Source organism: Pagrus major, chromosome 5 (genome assembly GCF_040436345.1).
Source record: "Pagrus major chromosome 5, Pma_NU_1.0".
In the NCBI taxonomy this organism is placed as follows: domain Eukaryota; kingdom Metazoa; phylum Chordata; class Actinopteri; order Spariformes; family Sparidae; genus Pagrus; species Pagrus major.
In genome coordinates, this window is record NC_133219.1 from 28,266,967 (window position 1) to 28,280,170 (window position 13,204).

The following is a 13,204-nucleotide window of genomic DNA, read 5'->3' on the forward strand; positions in this document are numbered from 1 at the left end:
TGTTACCAGGATGAAAAATGAGCCTTCATAGCAAGCTCTGCCGTCACCTGTTTTCACATTTCCCAGGCTTTGGCTGTATGGAAAACAGCTGTCAGTGGATTGGTAAGCACTGACACATCATTGTCTCAGCAGTGTTTTCATTGATGCATTCGATTGGATCAAATAATTACATGTTTAGAGGAGGAAAATGTACCATATTTCCCTCTGAAATGGAATGAAGCAGTAGCATAAAACAGCATGAAGTGGAGACAGGAAGCGAAGGACTAGCCATTTACATTGCTCCACCTTAACAGACAGCCTGCATGATCGGAAAAGCAGAGACAGGCTGCTGGTTTTTTTCAACCCTCTGTCTCCACTGAAGAAGCTGCAGCGCCGCCTGGTGTCTGTAGAGAGAAGTCAAAAAGCTTACAGCACCTGGTATTCCCAGGCGGTCTCCCATCCAAGTACTAACCAGGCCCGACCCTGCTTAGCTTCCGAGATCGGACGAGATCGGGCGTGTTCAGAGTGGTATGGCCGTAAGCCACACGTGCACCCCGAAAAAGGCCTTTTGAAGATGCCCTCAGATGGCGTTTCATTGTTTTGCCTTGGAGTGCAGGTAGGGTACGTCCAGAAATAAAGCAAATCCTGTTACCAGGATGAAAAATGAGCCTTCATAGCAAGCTCTGCCGTCACCTGTTTTCACATTTCCCAGGCTTTGGCTGTATGGAAAACAGCTGTCAGTGGATTGGTAAGCACTGACACATCATTGTCTCAGCAGTGTTTTCATTGATGCATTCGATTGGATCAAATAATTACATGTTTAGAGGAGGAAAATGTACCATATTTCCCTCTGAAATGGAATGAAGCAGTAGCATAAAACAGCATGAAGTGGAGACAGGAAGCGAAGGACTAGCCATTTACATTGCTCCACCTTAACAGACAGCCTGCATGATCGGAAAAGCAGAGACAGGCTGCTGGTTTTTTTCAACCCTCTGTCTCCACTGAAGAAGCTGCAGCGCCGCCTGGTGTCTGTAGAGAGAAGTCAAAAAGCTTACAGCACCTGGTATTCCCAGGCGGTCTCCCATCCAAGTACTAACCAGGCCCGACCCTGCTTAGCTTCCGAGATCGGACGAGATCGGGCGTGTTCAGAGTGGTATGGCCGTAAGCCACACGTGCACCCCGAAAAAGGCCTTTTAAAGATGCCCTCAGATGGCATTTCATTGTTTTGCCTTGGAGTGCAGGTAGGGTACGTCCAGAAATAAAGCAAATCCTGTTACCAGGATGAAAAATGAGCCTTCATAGCAAGCTCTGCCGTCACCTGTTTTCACATTTCCCAGGCTTTGGCTGTATGGAAAACAGCTGTCAGTGGATTGGTAAGCACTGACACATCATTGTCTCAGCAGTGTTTTCATTGATGCATTCGATTGGATCAAATAATTACATGTTTAGAGGAGGAAAATGTACCATATTTCCCTCTGAAATGGAATGAAGCAGTAGCATAAAACAGCATGAAGTGGAGACAGGAAGCGAAGGACTAGCCATTTACATTGCTCCACCTTAACAGACAGCCTGCATGATCGGAAAAGCAGAGACAGGCTGCTGGTTTTTTTCAACCCTCTGTCTCCACTGAAGAAGCTGCAGCGCCGCCTGGTGTCTGTAGAGAGAAGTCAAAAAGCTTACAGCACCTGGTATTCCCAGGCGGTCTCCCATCCAAGTACTAACCAGGCCCGACCCTGCTTAGCTTCCGAGATCGGACGAGATCGGGCGTGTTCAGAGTGGTATGGCCGTAAGCCACACGTGCACCCCGAAAAAGGCCTTTTAAAGATGCCCTCAGATGGCGTTTCATTGTTTTGCCTTGGAGTGCAGGTAGGGTACGTCCAGAAATAAAGCAAATCCTGTTACCAGGATGAAAAATGAGCCTTCATAGCAAGCTCTGCCGTCACCTGTTTTCACATTTCCCAGGCTTTGGCTGTATGGAAAACAGCTGTCAGTGGATTGGTAAGCACTGACACATCATTGTCTCAGCAGTGTTTTCATTGATGCATTCGATTGGATCAAATAATTACATGTTTAGAGGAGGAAAATGTACCATATTTCCCTCTGAAATGGAATGAAGCAGTAGCATAAAACAGCATGAAGTGGAGACAGGAAGCGAAGGACTAGCCATTTACATTGCTCCACCTTAACAGACAGCCTGCATGATCGGAAAAGCAGAGACAGGCTGCTGGTTTTTTTCAACCCTCTGTCTCCACTGAAGAAGCTGCAGCGCCGCCTGGTGTCTGTAGAGAGAAGTCAAAAAGCTTACAGCACCTGGTATTCCCAGGCGGTCTCCCATCCAAGTACTAACCAGGCCCGACCCTGCTTAGCTTCCGAGATCGGACGAGATCGGGCGTGTTCAGAGTGGTATGGCCGTAAGCCACACGTGCACCCCGAAAAAGGCCTTTTAAAGATGCCCTCAGATGGCGTTTCATTGTTTTGCCTTGGAGTGCAGGTAGGGTACGTCCAGAAATAAAGCAAATCCTTTTACCAGGATGAAAAATGAGCCTTCATAGCAAGCTCTGCCGTCACCTGTTTTCACATTTCCCAGGCTTTGGCTGTATGGAAAACAGCTGTCAGTGGATTGGTAAGCACTGACACATCATTGTCTCAGCAGTGTTTTCATTGATGCATTCGATTGGATCAAATAATTACATGTTTAGAGGAGGAAAATGTACCATATTTCCCTCTGAAATGGAATGAAGCAGTAGCATAAAACAGCATGAAGTGGAGACAGGAAGCGAAGGACTAGCCATTTACATTGCTCCACCTTAACAGACAGCCTGCATGATCGGAAAAGCAGAGACAGGCTGCTGGTTTTTTTCAACCCTCTGTCTCCACTGAAGAAGCTGCAGCGCCGCCTGGTGTCTGTAGAGAGAAGTCAAAAAGCTTACAGCACCTGGTATTCCCAGGCGGTCTCCCATCCAAGTACTAACCAGGCCCGACCCTGCTTAGCTTCCGAGATCGGACGAGATCGGGCGTGTTCAGAGTGGTATGGCCGTAAGCCACACGTGCACCCCGAAAAAGGCCTTTTGAAGATGCCCTCAGATGGCGTTTCATTGTTTTGCCTTGGAGTGCAGGTAGGGTACGTCCAGAAATAAAGCAAATCCTGTTACCAGGATGAAAAATGAGCCTTCATAGCAAGCTCTGCCGTCACCTGTTTTCACATTTCCCAGGCTTTGGCTGTATGGAAAACAGCTGTCAGTGGATTGGTAAGCACTGACACATCATTGTCTCAGCAGTGTTTTCATTGATGCATTCGATTGGATCAAATAATTACATGTTTAGAGGAGGGAAATGTACCATATTTCCCTCTGAAATGGAATGAAGCAGTAGCATAAAACAGCATGAAGTGGAGACAGGAAGCGAAGGACTAGCCATTTACATTGCTCCACCTTAACAGACAGCCTGCATGATCGGAAAAGCAGAGACAGGCTGCTGGTTTTTTTCAACCCTCTGTCTCCACTGAAGAAGCTGCAGCGCCGCCTGGTGTCTGTAGAGAGAAGTCAAAAAGCTTACAGCACCTGGTATTCCCAGGCGGTCTCCCATCCAAGTACTAACCAGGCCCGACCCTGCTTAGCTTCCGAGATCGGACGAGATCGGGCGTGTTCAGAGTGGTATGGCCGTAAGCCACACGTGCACCCCGAAAAAGGCCTTTTGAAGATGCCCTCAGATGGCGTTTCATTGTTTTGCCTTGGAGTGCAGGTAGGGTACGTCCAGAAATAAAGCAAATCCTGTTACCAGGATGAAAAATGAGCCTTCATAGCAAGCTCTGCCGTCACCTGTTTTCACATTTCCCAGGCTTTGGCTGTATGGAAAACAGCTGTCAGTGGATTGGTAAGCACTGACACATCATTGTCTCAGCAGTGTTTTCATTGATGCATTCGATTGGATCAAATAATTACATGTTTAGAGGAGGGAAATGTACCATATTTCCCTCTGAAATGGAATGAAGCAGTAGCATAAAACAGCATGAAGTGGAGACAGGAAGCGAAGGACTAGCCATTTACATTGCTCCACCTTAACAGACAGCCTGCATGATCGGAAAAGCAGAGACAGGCTGCTGGTTTTTTTCAACCCTCTGTCTCCACTGAAGAAGCTGCAGCGCCGCCTGGTGTCTGTAGAGAGAAGTCAAAAAGCTTACAGCACCTGGTATTCCCAGGCGGTCTCCCATCCAAGTACTAACCAGGCCCGACCCTGCTTAGCTTCCGAGATCGGACGAGATCGGGCGTGTTCAGAGTGGTATGGCCGTAAGCCACACGTGCACCCCGAAAAAGGCCTTTTAAAGATGCCCTCAGATGGCGTTTCATTGTTTTGCCTTGGAGTGCAGGTAGGGTACGTCCAGAAATAAAGCAAATCCTGTTACCAGGATGAAAAATGAGCCTTCATAGCAAGCTCTGCCGTCACCTGTTTTCACATTTCCCAGGCTTTGGCTGTATGGAAAACAGCTGTCAGTGGATTGGTAAGCACTGACACATCATTGTCTCAGCAGTGTTTTCATTGATGCATTCGATTGGATCAAATAATTACATGTTTAGAGGAGGAAAATGTACCATATTTCCCTCTGAAATGGAATGAAGCAGTAGCATAAAACAGCATGAAGTGGAGACAGGAAGCGAAGGACTAGCCATTTACATTGCTCCACCTTAACAGACAGCCTGCATGATCGGAAAAGCAGAGACAGGCTGCTGGTTTTTTTCAACCCTCTGTCTCCACTGAAGAAGCTGCAGCGCCGCCTGGTGTCTGTAGAGAGAAGTCAAAAAGCTTACAGCACCTGGTATTCCCAGGCGGTCTCCCATCCAAGTACTAACCAGGCCCGACCCTGCTTAGCTTCCGAGATCGGACGAGATCGGGCGTGTTCAGAGTGGTATGGCCGTAAGCCACACGTGCACCCCGAAAAAGGCCTTTTAAAGATGCCCTCAGATGGCGTTTCATTGTTTTGCCTTGGAGTGCAGGTAGGGTACGTCCAGAAATAAAGCAAATCCTGTTACCAGGATGAAAAATGAGCCTTCATAGCAAGCTCTGCCGTCACCTGTTTTCACATTTCCCAGGCTTTGGCTGTATGGAAAACAGCTGTCAGTGGATTGGTAAGCACTGACACATCATTGTCTCAGCAGTGTTTTCATTGATGCATTCGATTGGATCAAATAATTACATGTTTAGAGGAGGAAAATGTACCATATTTCCCTCTGAAATGGAATGAAGCAGTAGCATAAAACAGCATGAAGTGGAGACAGGAAGCGAAGGACTAGCCATTTACATTGCTCCACCTTAACAGACAGCCTGCATGATCGGAAAAGCAGAGACAGGCTGCTGGTTTTTTTCAACCCTCTGTCTCCACTGAAGAAGCTGCAGCGCCGCCTGGTGTCTGTAGAGAGAAGTCAAAAAGCTTACAGCACCTGGTATTCCCAGGCGGTCTCCCATCCAAGTACTAACCAGGCCCGACCCTGCTTAGCTTCCGAGATCGGACGAGATCGGGCGTGTTCAGAGTGGTATGGCCGTAAGCCACACGTGCACCCCGAAAAAGGCCTTTTAAAGATGCCCTCAGATGGCGTTTCATTGTTTTGCCTTGGAGTGCAGGTAGGGTACGTCCAGAAATAAAGCAAATCCTTTTACCAGGATGAAAAATGAGCCTTCATAGCAAGCTCTGCCGTCACCTGTTTTCACATTTCCCAGGCTTTGGCTGTATGGAAAACAGCTGTCAGTGGATTGGTAAGCACTGACACATCATTGTCTCAGCAGTGTTTTCATTGATGCATTCGATTGGATCAAATAATTACATGTTTAGAGGAGGAAAATGTACCATATTTCCCTCTGAAATGGAATGAAGCAGTAGCATAAAACAGCATGAAGTGGAGACAGGAAGCGAAGGACTAGCCATTTACATTGCTCCACCTTAACAGACAGCCTGCATGATCGGAAAAGCAGAGACAGGCTGCTGGTTTTTTTCAACCCTCTGTCTCCACTGAAGAAGCTGCAGCGCCGCCTGGTGTCTGTAGAGAGAAGTCAAAAAGCTTACAGCACCTGGTATTCCCAGGCGGTCTCCCATCCAAGTACTAACCAGGCCCGACCCTGCTTAGCTTCCGAGATCGGACGAGATCGGGCGTGTTCAGAGTGGTATGGCCGTAAGCCACACGTGCACCCCGAAAAAGGCCTTTTGAAGATGCCCTCAGATGGCGTTTCATTGTTTTGCCTTGGAGTGCAGGTAGGGTACGTCCAGAAATAAAGCAAATCCTGTTACCAGGATGAAAAATGAGCCTTCATAGCAAGCTCTGCCGTCACCTGTTTTCACATTTCCCAGGCTTTGGCTGTATGGAAAACAGCTGTCAGTGGATTGGTAAGCACTGACACATCATTGTCTCAGCAGTGTTTTCATTGATGCATTCGATTGGATCAAATAATTACATGTTTAGAGGAGGGAAATGTACCATATTTCCCTCTGAAATGGAATGAAGCAGTAGCATAAAACAGCATGAAGTGGAGACAGGAAGCGAAGGACTAGCCATTTACATTGCTCCACCTTAACAGACAGCCTGCATGATCGGAAAAGCAGAGACAGGCTGCTGGTTTTTTTCAACCCTCTGTCTCCACTGAAGAAGCTGCAGCGCCGCCTGGTGTCTGTAGAGAGAAGTCAAAAAGCTTACAGCACCTGGTATTCCCAGGCGGTCTCCCATCCAAGTACTAACCAGGCCCGACCCTGCTTAGCTTCCGAGATCGGACGAGATCGGGCGTGTTCAGAGTGGTATGGCCGTAAGCCACACGTGCACCCCGAAAAAGGCCTTTTGAAGATGCCCTCAGATGGCGTTTCATTGTTTTGCCTTGGAGTGCAGGTAGGGTACGTCCAGAAATAAAGCAAATCCTGTTACCAGGATGAAAAATGAGCCTTCATAGCAAGCTCTGCCGTCACCTGTTTTCACATTTCCCAGGCTTTGGCTGTATGGAAAACAGCTGTCAGTGGATTGGTAAGCACTGACACATCATTGTCTCAGCAGTGTTTTCATTGATGCATTCGATTGGATCAAATAATTACATGTTTAGAGGAGGGAAATGTACCATATTTCCCTCTGAAATGGAATGAAGCAGTAGCATAAAACAGCATGAAGTGGAGACAGGAAGCGAAGGACTAGCCATTTACATTGCTCCACCTTAACAGACAGCCTGCATGATCGGAAAAGCAGAGACAGGCTGCTGGTTTTTTTCAACCCTCTGTCTCCACTGAAGAAGCTGCAGCGCCGCCTGGTGTCTGTAGAGAGAAGTCAAAAAGCTTACAGCACCTGGTATTCCCAGGCGGTCTCCCATCCAAGTACTAACCAGGCCCGACCCTGCTTAGCTTCCGAGATCGGACGAGATCGGGCGTGTTCAGAGTGGTATGGCCGTAAGCCACACGTGCACCCCGAAAAAGGCCTTTTAAAGATGCCCTCAGATGGCGTTTCATTGTTTTGCCTTGGAGTGCAGGTAGGGTACGTCCAGAAATAAAGCAAATCCTGTTACCAGGATGAAAAATGAGCCTTCATAGCAAGCTCTGCCGTCACCTGTTTTCACATTTCCCAGGCTTTGGCTGTATGGAAAACAGCTGTCAGTGGATTGGTAAGCACTGACACATCATTGTCTCAGCAGTGTTTTCATTGATGCATTCGATTGGATCAAATAATTACATGTTTAGAGGAGGAAAATGTACCATATTTCCCTCTGAAATGGAATGAAGCAGTAGCATAAAACAGCATGAAGTGGAGACAGGAAGCGAAGGACTAGCCATTTACATTGCTCCACCTTAACAGACAGCCTGCATGATCGGAAAAGCAGAGACAGGCTGCTGGTTTTTTTCAACCCTCTGTCTCCACTGAAGAAGCTGCAGCGCCGCCTGGTGTCTGTAGAGAGAAGTCAAAAAGCTTACAGCACCTGGTATTCCCAGGCGGTCTCCCATCCAAGTACTAACCAGGCCCGACCCTGCTTAGCTTCCGAGATCGGACGAGATCGGGCGTGTTCAGAGTGGTATGGCCGTAAGCCACACGTGCACCCCGAAAAAGGCCTTTTGAAGATGCCCTCAGATGGCGTTTCATTGTTTTGCCTTGGAGTGCAGGTAGGGTACGTCCAGAAATAAAGCAAATCCTGTTACCAGGATGAAAAATGAGCCTTCATAGCAAGCTCTGCCGTCACCTGTTTTCACATTTCCCAGGCTTTGGCTGTATGGAAAACAGCTGTCAGTGGATTGGTAAGCACTGACACATCATTGTCTCAGCAGTGTTTTCATTGATGCATTCGATTGGATCAAATAATTACATGTTTAGAGGAGGGAAATGTACCATATTTCCCTCTGAAATGGAATGAAGCAGTAGCATAAAACAGCATGAAGTGGAGACAGGAAGCGAAGGACTAGCCATTTACATTGCTCCACCTTAACAGACAGCCTGCATGATCGGAAAAGCAGAGACAGGCTGCTGGTTTTTTTCAACCCTCTGTCTCCACTGAAGAAGCTGCAGCGCCGCCTGGTGTCTGTAGAGAGAAGTCAAAAAGCTTACAGCACCTGGTATTCCCAGGCGGTCTCCCATCCAAGTACTAACCAGGCCCGACCCTGCTTAGCTTCCGAGATCGGACGAGATCGGGCGTGTTCAGAGTGGTATGGCCGTAAGCCACACGTGCACCCCGAAAAAGGCCTTTTGAAGATGCCCTCAGATGGTGTTTCATTGTTTTGCCTTGGAGTGCAGGTAGGGTACGTCCAGAAATAAAGCAAATCCTGTTACCAGGATGAAAAATGAGCCTTCATAGCAAGCTCTGCCGTCACCTGTTTTCACATTTCCCAGGCTTTGGCTGTATGGAAAACAGCTGTCAGTGGATTGGTAAGCACTGACACATCATTGTCTCAGCAGTGTTTTCATTGATGCATTCGATTGGATCAAATAATTACATGTTTAGAGGAGGAAAATGTACCATATTTCCCTCTGAAATGGAATGAAGCAGTAGCATAAAACAGCATGAAGTGGAGACAGGAAGCGAAGGACTAGCCATTTACATTGCTCCACCTTAACAGACAGCCTGCATGATCGGAAAAGCAGAGACAGGCTGCTGGTTTTTTTCAACCCTCTGTCTCCACTGAAGAAGCTGCAGCGCCGCCTGGTGTCTGTAGAGAGAAGTCAAAAAGCTTACAGCACCTGGTATTCCCAGGCGGTCTCCCATCCAAGTACTAACCAGGCCCGACCCTGCTTAGCTTCCGAGATCGGACGAGATCGGGCGTGTTCAGAGTGGTATGGCCGTAAGCCACACGTGCACCCCGAAAAAGGCCTTTTGAAGATGCCCTCAGATGGCGTTTCATTGTTTTGCCTTGGAGTGCAGGTAGGGTACGTCCAGAAATAAAGCAAATCCTGTTACCAGGATGAAAAATGAGCCTTCATAGCAAGCTCTGCCGTCACCTGTTTTCACATTTCCCAGGCTTTGGCTGTATGGAAAACAGCTGTCAGTGGATTGGTAAGCACTGACACATCATTGTCTCAGCAGTGTTTTCATTGATGCATTCGATTGGATCAAATAATTACATGTTTAGAGGAGGGAAATGTACCATATTTCCCTCTGAAATGGAATGAAGCAGTAGCATAAAACAGCATGAAGTGGAGACAGGAAGCGAAGGACTAGCCATTTACATTGCTCCACCTTAACAGACAGCCTGCATGATCGGAAAAGCAGAGACAGGCTGCTGGTTTTTTTCAACCCTCTGTCTCCACTGAAGAAGCTGCAGCGCCGCCTGGTGTCTGTAGAGAGAAGTCAAAAAGCTTACAGCACCTGGTATTCCCAGGCGGTCTCCCATCCAAGTACTAACCAGGCCCGACCCTGCTTAGCTTCCGAGATCGGACGAGATCGGGCGTGTTCAGAGTGGTATGGCCGTAAGCCACACGTGCACCCCGAAAAAGGCCTTTTAAAGATGCCCTCAGATGGCGTTTCATTGTTTTGCCTTGGAGTGCAGGTAGGGTACGTCCAGAAATAAAGCAAATCCTGTTACCAGGATGAAAAATGAGCCTTCATAGCAAGCTCTGCCGTCACCTGTTTTCACATTTCCCAGGCTTTGGCTGTATGGAAAACAGCTGTCAGTGGATTGGTAAGCACTGACACATCATTGTCTCAGCAGTGTTTTCATTGATGCATTCGATTGGATCAAATAATTACATGTTTAGAGGAGGAAAATGTACCATATTTCCCTCTGAAATGGAATGAAGCAGTAGCATAAAACAGCATGAAGTGGAGACAGGAAGCGAAGGACTAGCCATTTACATTGCTCCACCTTAACAGACAGCCTGCATGATCGGAAAAGCAGAGACAGGCTGCTGGTTTTTTTCAACCCTCTGTCTCCACTGAAGAAGCTGCAGCGCCGCCTGGTGTCTGTAGAGAGAAGTCAAAAAGCTTACAGCACCTGGTATTCCCAGGCGGTCTCCCATCCAAGTACTAACCAGGCCCGACCCTGCTTAGCTTCCGAGATCGGACGAGATCGGGCGTGTTCAGAGTGGTATGGCCGTAAGCCACACGTGCACCCCGAAAAAGGCCTTTTGAAGATGCCCTCAGATGGCGTTTCATTGTTTTGCCTTGGAGTGCAGGTAGGGTACGTCCAGAAATAAAGCAAATCCTGTTACCAGGATGAAAAATGAGCCTTCATAGCAAGCTCTGCCGTCACCTGTTTTCACATTTCCCAGGCTTTGGCTGTATGGAAAACAGCTGTCAGTGGATTGGTAAGCACTGACACATCATTGTCTCAGCAGTGTTTTCATTGATGCATTCGATTGGATCAAATAATTACATGTTTAGAGGAGGAAAATGTACCATATTTCCCTCTGAAATGGAATGAAGCAGTAGCATAAAACAGCATGAAGTGGAGACAGGAAGCGAAGGACTAGCCATTTACATTGCTCCACCTTAACAGACAGCCTGCATGATCGGAAAAGCAGAGACAGGCTGCTGGTTTTTTTCAACCCTCTGTCTCCACTGAAGAAGCTGCAGCGCCGCCTGGTGTCTGTAGAGAGAAGTCAAAAAGCTTACAGCACCTGGTATTCCCAGGCGGTCTCCCATCCAAGTACTAACCAGGCCCGACCCTGCTTAGCTTCCGAGATCGGACGAGATCGGGCGTGTTCAGAGTGGTATGGCCGTAAGCCACACGTGCACCCCGAAAAAGGCCTTTTGAAGATGCCCTCAGATGGCGTTTCATTGTTTTGCCTTGGAGTGCAGGTAGGGTACGTCCAGAAATAAAGCAAATCCTGTTACCAGGATGAAAAATGAGCCTTCATAGCAAGCTCTGCCGTCACCTGTTTTCACATTTCCCAGGCTTTGGCTGTATGGAAAACAGCTGTCAGTGGATTGGTAAGCACTGACACATCATTGTCTCAGCAGTGTTTTCATTGATGCATTCGATTGGATCAAATAATTACATGTTTAGAGGAGGAAAATGTACCATATTTCCCTCTGAAATGGAATGAAGCAGTAGCATAAAACAGCATGAAGTGGAGACAGGAAGCGAAGGACTAGCCATTTACATTGCTCCACCTTAACAGACAGCCTGCATGATCGGAAAAGCAGAGACAGGCTGCTGGTTTTTTTCAACCCTCTGTCTCCACTGAAGAAGCTGCAGCGCCGCCTGGTGTCTGTAGAGAGAAGTCAAAAAGCTTACAGCACCTGGTATTCCCAGGCGGTCTCCCATCCAAGTACTAACCAGGCCCGACCCTGCTTAGCTTCCGAGATCGGACGAGATCGGGCGTGTTCAGAGTGGTATGGCCGTAAGCCACACGTGCACCCCGAAAAAGGCCTTTTGAAGATGCCCTCAGATGGCGTTTCATTGTTTTGCCTTGGAGTGCAGGTAGGGTACGTCCAGAAATAAAGCAAATCCTGTTACCAGGATGAAAAATGAGCCTTCATAGCAAGCTCTGCCGTCACCTGTTTTCACATTTCCCAGGCTTTGGCTGTATGGAAAACAGCTGTCAGTGGATTGGTAAGCACTGACACATCATTGTCTCAGCAGTGTTTTCATTGATGCATTCGATTGGATCAAATAATTACATGTTTAGAGGAGGGAAATGTACCATATTTCCCTCTGAAATGGAATGAAGCAGTAGCATAAAACAGCATGAAGTGGAGACAGGAAGCGAAGGACTAGCCATTTACATTGCTCCACCTTAACAGACAGCCTGCATGATCGGAAAAGCAGAGACAGGCTGCTGGTTTTTTTCAACCCTCTGTCTCCACTGAAGAAGCTGCAGCGCCGCCTGGTGTCTGTAGAGAGAAGTCAAAAAGCTTACAGCACCTGGTATTCCCAGGCGGTCTCCCATCCAAGTACTAACCAGGCCCGACCCTGCTTAGCTTCCGAGATCGGACGAGATCGGGCGTGTTCAGAGTGGTATGGCCGTAAGCCACACGTGCACCCCGAAAAAGGCCTTTTGAAGATGCCCTCAGATGGCGTTTCATTGTTTTGCCTTGGAGTGCAGGTAGGGTACGTCCAGAAATAAAGCAAATCCTGTTACCAGGATGAAAAATGAGCCTTCATAGCAAGCTCTGCCGTCACCTGTTTTCACATTTCCCAGGCTTTGGCTGTATGGAAAACAGCTGTCAGTGGATTGGTAAGCACTGACACATCATTGTCTCAGCAGTGTTTTCATTGATGCATTCGATTGGATCAAATAATTACATGTTTAGAGGAGGAAAATGTACCATATTTCCCTCTGAAATGGAATGAAGCAGTAGCATAAAACAGCATGAAGTGGAGACAGGAAGCGAAGGACTAGCCATTTACATTGCTCCACCTTAACAGACAGCCTGCATGATCGGAAAAGCAGAGACAGGCTGCTGGTTTTTTTCAACCCTCTGTCTCCACTGAAGAAGCTGCAGCGCCGCCTGGTGTCTGTAGAGAGAAGTCAAAAAGCTTACAGCACCTGGTATTCCCAGGCGGTCTCCCATCCAAGTACTAACCAGGCCCGACCCTGCTTAGCTTCCGAGATCGGACGAGATCGGGCGTGTTCAGAGTGGTATGGCCGTAAGCCACACGTGCACCCCGAAAAAGGCCTTTTGAAGATGCCCTCAGATGGCGTTTCATTGTTTTGCCTTGGAGTGCAGGTAGGGTACGTCCAGAAATAAAGCAAATCCTGTTACCAGGATGAAAAATGAGCCTTCATAGCAAGCTCTGCCGTCACCTGTTTTCACATTTCCCAGGCTTTGGCTGTAT

The 13,204-nt window shown here is 47.8% G+C and overlaps 21 non-coding genes across 21 annotated transcripts; all 21 read right to left on the minus strand.

Annotated features, from left to right (window-relative positions):
• Positions 1-402: 402 nt before the first annotated feature.
• LOC140997260 (5S ribosomal RNA) lies at positions 403-521 on the minus strand. Its single transcript, XR_012179212.1, has one exon. It is a non-coding gene; the product is annotated as a 5S ribosomal RNA (ribosomal RNA).
• Positions 522-1,027: 506 nt separating this feature from the next.
• LOC140997261 (5S ribosomal RNA) lies at positions 1,028-1,146 on the minus strand. The gene has a single exon (XR_012179213.1). It is a non-coding gene; the product is annotated as a 5S ribosomal RNA (ribosomal RNA).
• A 506-nt stretch (positions 1,147-1,652) lies between these two features.
• On the minus strand, positions 1,653-1,771 carry LOC140997262 (5S ribosomal RNA). Its single transcript, XR_012179214.1, has one exon. It is a non-coding gene; the product is annotated as a 5S ribosomal RNA (ribosomal RNA).
• Positions 1,772-2,277: 506 nt separating this feature from the next.
• On the minus strand, positions 2,278-2,396 carry LOC140997263 (5S ribosomal RNA). Its single transcript, XR_012179215.1, has one exon. It is a non-coding gene; the product is annotated as a 5S ribosomal RNA (ribosomal RNA).
• Positions 2,397-2,902: 506 nt separating this feature from the next.
• On the minus strand, positions 2,903-3,021 carry LOC140997264 (5S ribosomal RNA). The gene has a single exon (XR_012179216.1). It is a non-coding gene; the product is annotated as a 5S ribosomal RNA (ribosomal RNA).
• Positions 3,022-3,527: 506 nt separating this feature from the next.
• Positions 3,528-3,646, minus strand: LOC140997266 (5S ribosomal RNA). Its single transcript, XR_012179218.1, has one exon. It is a non-coding gene; the product is annotated as a 5S ribosomal RNA (ribosomal RNA).
• A 506-nt stretch (positions 3,647-4,152) lies between these two features.
• On the minus strand, positions 4,153-4,271 carry LOC140997267 (5S ribosomal RNA). Its single transcript, XR_012179219.1, has one exon. It is a non-coding gene; the product is annotated as a 5S ribosomal RNA (ribosomal RNA).
• A 506-nt stretch (positions 4,272-4,777) lies between these two features.
• On the minus strand, positions 4,778-4,896 carry LOC140997268 (5S ribosomal RNA). The gene has a single exon (XR_012179220.1). It is a non-coding gene; the product is annotated as a 5S ribosomal RNA (ribosomal RNA).
• Positions 4,897-5,402: 506 nt separating this feature from the next.
• On the minus strand, positions 5,403-5,521 carry LOC140997269 (5S ribosomal RNA). The gene has a single exon (XR_012179221.1). It is a non-coding gene; the product is annotated as a 5S ribosomal RNA (ribosomal RNA).
• Positions 5,522-6,027: 506 nt separating this feature from the next.
• On the minus strand, positions 6,028-6,146 carry LOC140997270 (5S ribosomal RNA). The gene has a single exon (XR_012179222.1). It is a non-coding gene; the product is annotated as a 5S ribosomal RNA (ribosomal RNA).
• A 506-nt stretch (positions 6,147-6,652) lies between these two features.
• LOC140997271 (5S ribosomal RNA) lies at positions 6,653-6,771 on the minus strand. The gene has a single exon (XR_012179223.1). It is a non-coding gene; the product is annotated as a 5S ribosomal RNA (ribosomal RNA).
• A 506-nt stretch (positions 6,772-7,277) lies between these two features.
• Positions 7,278-7,396, minus strand: LOC140997273 (5S ribosomal RNA). Its single transcript, XR_012179224.1, has one exon. It is a non-coding gene; the product is annotated as a 5S ribosomal RNA (ribosomal RNA).
• A 506-nt stretch (positions 7,397-7,902) lies between these two features.
• LOC140997274 (5S ribosomal RNA) lies at positions 7,903-8,021 on the minus strand. The gene has a single exon (XR_012179225.1). It is a non-coding gene; the product is annotated as a 5S ribosomal RNA (ribosomal RNA).
• Positions 8,022-8,527: 506 nt separating this feature from the next.
• LOC140997275 (5S ribosomal RNA) lies at positions 8,528-8,646 on the minus strand. The gene has a single exon (XR_012179226.1). It is a non-coding gene; the product is annotated as a 5S ribosomal RNA (ribosomal RNA).
• Positions 8,647-9,152: 506 nt separating this feature from the next.
• On the minus strand, positions 9,153-9,271 carry LOC140997276 (5S ribosomal RNA). The gene has a single exon (XR_012179227.1). It is a non-coding gene; the product is annotated as a 5S ribosomal RNA (ribosomal RNA).
• Positions 9,272-9,777: 506 nt separating this feature from the next.
• LOC140997278 (5S ribosomal RNA) lies at positions 9,778-9,896 on the minus strand. The gene has a single exon (XR_012179229.1). It is a non-coding gene; the product is annotated as a 5S ribosomal RNA (ribosomal RNA).
• A 506-nt stretch (positions 9,897-10,402) lies between these two features.
• Positions 10,403-10,521, minus strand: LOC140997279 (5S ribosomal RNA). Its single transcript, XR_012179230.1, has one exon. It is a non-coding gene; the product is annotated as a 5S ribosomal RNA (ribosomal RNA).
• Positions 10,522-11,027: 506 nt separating this feature from the next.
• LOC140997280 (5S ribosomal RNA) lies at positions 11,028-11,146 on the minus strand. Its single transcript, XR_012179231.1, has one exon. It is a non-coding gene; the product is annotated as a 5S ribosomal RNA (ribosomal RNA).
• Positions 11,147-11,652: 506 nt separating this feature from the next.
• LOC140997281 (5S ribosomal RNA) lies at positions 11,653-11,771 on the minus strand. Its single transcript, XR_012179232.1, has one exon. It is a non-coding gene; the product is annotated as a 5S ribosomal RNA (ribosomal RNA).
• Positions 11,772-12,277: 506 nt separating this feature from the next.
• On the minus strand, positions 12,278-12,396 carry LOC140997282 (5S ribosomal RNA). Its single transcript, XR_012179233.1, has one exon. It is a non-coding gene; the product is annotated as a 5S ribosomal RNA (ribosomal RNA).
• A 506-nt stretch (positions 12,397-12,902) lies between these two features.
• Positions 12,903-13,021, minus strand: LOC140997283 (5S ribosomal RNA). Its single transcript, XR_012179234.1, has one exon. It is a non-coding gene; the product is annotated as a 5S ribosomal RNA (ribosomal RNA).
• Between the last annotated feature and the right edge of the window lie 183 nt (positions 13,022-13,204).